Genomic DNA, 3517 nt, shown 5'->3' on the forward strand with positions numbered 1-3517 from the left:
TGTGCTTTGTCCTTCCTATTCAAGATGAGCATGTCCTCACCCTTGTAAGTCACAGCCTTGACTCAGAAAGGGGGAGGTCTTTACCTGTGATATCCCTAGGCTTTAACTGCTAAACAAATAGATGCTTCCCTTGTGGCTCAGCTGGTAAAGAATCCGTCCGCAATGAGGTAAGACCTGGGTTTGATCCCTGGACTGGGAAGATCCCCTGGAGAAGGGAACAGCTACCCACTCCAGTATTCTGGCCTGGAGAATTCCATGGACTGTATAGTCTTTGGGGTCGCAAAGAGTCAGACTCGACTGAGTGACTTTCACTTTAACTTTAAATAGAAATAATGTGTATCTTGGAACCAAAATGAGGGACAACGGCAATTAAAAATAAATCAGGCATCTTGGAAAAAGTCATTTACAGAAACAGTTGTATCCACAGCATGAAATATCAAGGAAATACATTAAAGTAAAAATTAATTTAATAAATATTCAACCCCATTCCTTTTAAAAGAGAGAATTCTATAAAATACTTCATTAGGCAAAGTCTCAGTGGACGAACATGGGCTGTTTTTTAAAGAAGAACTTTGCAATTTAGAGAGATTAAAAATATAAAAAGGAAGGAGGGAGGGAGGGAGACAGAACGCGGCCCTCGTCTGAGTGGCAACCTTAAGAACAAGGCAGTGCAGCCCAAGTGTGAGGAGAGAAAGGAAAGGGCTCTTGGCACCCACACGGATCCCTATTCATTTATAGCCGAGTGAGTCCAGCATGCTAGAACGAGACAAGGCCAGTCAGACAACGTCAATCACTGTCTTTCAAGAGAATCCAGATGCATAGACCAATGTGATTAAAGGCCAAGAAATGGCCTAAACTCTGCCTTTTCCCACACAGTGCCATTGAAGAAGGTAGCTGTCTGGTCTCTACCCAAATGATCCCAGACTTAGCGCTGTGCTGAGAGATGAGCTGAACCCTCAACACACCTGCCAGCTGATGCACTGAGCATTTGACAGGTGCCATCCCAGAACTATTTTTCTCTCCACTTACTCATGGGATGCCCTGGTGGCTCAGACAGTAAAGCGTCTGCCCGCAATGTGGGACACCTGGGTTCAATCCCTGGGTTGGGAAGATCCCCTGGAGAAGGAAATGGCAACCCACTCCAGTACTCTTGCCTAGAAAAGATCATGGATGGAGGAGCCTGGTGGGCTACAATGGGGTCTCAAAGAGTCGGACACGACTGAGTGACTTCACTTTCACTTTCACTTTCAAGTTACTCACACTTCAGCTAGTGGCCCCACTCACAACTCCAGATTGAAACCTTTGCTATCGAGTCCAAGCTCGTTCTGCTCACCACACGAAAAGCCAATAAATCCAAGAGAAGAGACACTGAATGAAGAAACACAATTCTATTCAGAAAGCCAGACTAATGTCTTGAAGTAGCCATCTTGTTGGGACCTGGATGTCAGGTTCTTTTATAGAGTTGGAGAGAGAAAGAGAAGCAATGAGTAATTAAAGTCAAAAGGCAGAATAGAGAGGGAGAGGCAGTGAGGAAGTAAAGTAAAAAGGGTCTCCAGTCTTGCAAAACATCTGTGGGAAGAGTCAACCTTTAGAGGAGGTGTGTCAATCTCTTCTCCCTCTATAAGTTGAACAAAGATATTTTAGTTTACAGTCAGGCAGAGGGGCAGGGTCCTTATTATTGTTCAGTGGCTCAGTTTTGTCTTCATAATCCCAAGGACTGTAGCATGCCAGGCTTCCCTGTCCTTCACTATCTCCTGGAGTTTGCTTAATCTCATGTCTATTGAGTCAATGATGCCATCCAACCATCTCATCCATAGGACGGCAAAGATCGGACACATGACTGAACAACTGAACTGAACTGAACTGATGCAACTGGATGTCATAATCTTAGTTTTCTGAATGTTGAGTTTTAAGGCAGCTTTTTCACTCTCCTCATTCACCTTCATCAAGAGCCTCTTTAGTTCCTCTTTGCTTTCTGCCATTAGGGTGGTATCATCTGCATATTTGAGGTTAGTAATATTACTTCGTATGATCTTGATTCCAGCTTGTGATTTATCCAGCCCGGCATTTCTCATGATGTATTCTGCATAGACGTTAAATAAGCAGAGTGACAATACACAGCCTTGACGTATTCCTTTCTCAATTTTGAACCAGTCTGTTGTTCCACGTCCAGTTCTAACTGTTGCTTCTTGACCTGCATACAGATTTCTCAACAGGCAGGTAAGGTGGTCTGGTTTTCCCATCTCTTTAAGAATTTTTCAGTTTGTTGTGATCAACACAGTCAAAGGCTTGAGCATAGTCGATGAAGCCTGGAATCCCTTGCTTTTTCTATGATCCAAAAGATGTTGACAATTTGTCCCCTGAGGCAGGCTATTATGTATGATTATAACAACAAAAGCAATGAAAAACAAGTCAAAGAAACAGTTTTCAACATGAAGTCAGAATTGTCTTCTTCTCTGCAATACTTTGAGTGGTTTAAAGAAATATGACATTTCACACCCCAGACCTGGTCATTAGTTCAGAGATGGCATGTGAACTAGGTCTATCCAATCAAAACAAATCTTAGGCCTATCCAAACAAAACAAGTCAAAGGGCTCTTCTGGGACGTAGAGACAGAAACATTCTCACCTTCGGGACTGGCTGGTGGTGCTACCGTACAGCAAGAAATCCAGAAGCTGGGAACCATCGAGGTAGCACTAACTCAGGGGCAAAGCCAGCGGGAAAGGGCCCAGGGAGAGCTTCAGGGAAACAGAGTGCCCTGACCACGCCATCCCTGAAGTTATGCTTCCCTTGACTTCAGGAAATTTATTCCAAGAGCAATAAATCGTCTTGATTTTACAGGCTGGTTGGAATTTTGCTGCTATCTGATGTTTGCATGAGAAGAGTTTTGACAATGAGGCAGGTCAGAGAGCAGGAAAGACAAGACGAAAAGAAAAAGGAAAGGAGGAGGAAATTAAGAGAAGGAAGAAAGGGGTAAACAGAAAAGCACGCACAAAAAAGAAGAGGCAGAAGAATGAGAATCATAGAGCAATTTGGGGGTATATAGGCCAGTGGCCCCATTTCTCTCATCTAACAGATGAAAAAACTTGGGCCCCAAAATTTGAAGTCACTTTTCCCAGGGTGAGTCAGAGTGCACACCAAGCTTTGCACAGTGGCAGCGTCGTAGCCAATGAGGTTTATCCGAGGCGCGATTATTGCTAATTGAAAGAAGTGCACACCAGCATGAGAATCCAAGGGTCCTGGCACTGAGCCACTGTCTTCCTGCCCCAAGTCATGAATATAGAAAAGTAGTTTTTGGAACTAAGTATTTCTTGCTCATAATAGAAAATATGGGGTATGTATATAAGTAGAAAGAAAACAAAGCCATAATTTAAGTATCCAGTACAACCACTATAAACATTTACCAATTTTCCTATTTTTTTATATTTAAGGATAATTTTTAGTTATAAACACTTTTCATATAATTTTATTCCGTCTTTTTTTCTTTTAGCCTTATTTCATAAGCATTCTCCTGTCT

At 42.7% G+C, this 3517-nt stretch overlaps 1 pseudogene; it reads left to right on the forward strand.

Moving 5' to 3' along the window:
- Positions 1-3140: 3140 nt before the first annotated feature.
- On the forward strand, positions 3141-3314 carry LOC133055374 (U4 spliceosomal RNA; annotated as a pseudogene).
- The last annotated feature ends 203 nt before the right edge of the window (positions 3315-3517 follow it).

Source organism: Dama dama, chromosome 4 (assembly GCF_033118175.1).
Source record: "Dama dama isolate Ldn47 chromosome 4, ASM3311817v1, whole genome shotgun sequence".
NCBI classification, from domain to species: Eukaryota; Metazoa; Chordata; class Mammalia; order Artiodactyla; family Cervidae; genus Dama; species Dama dama.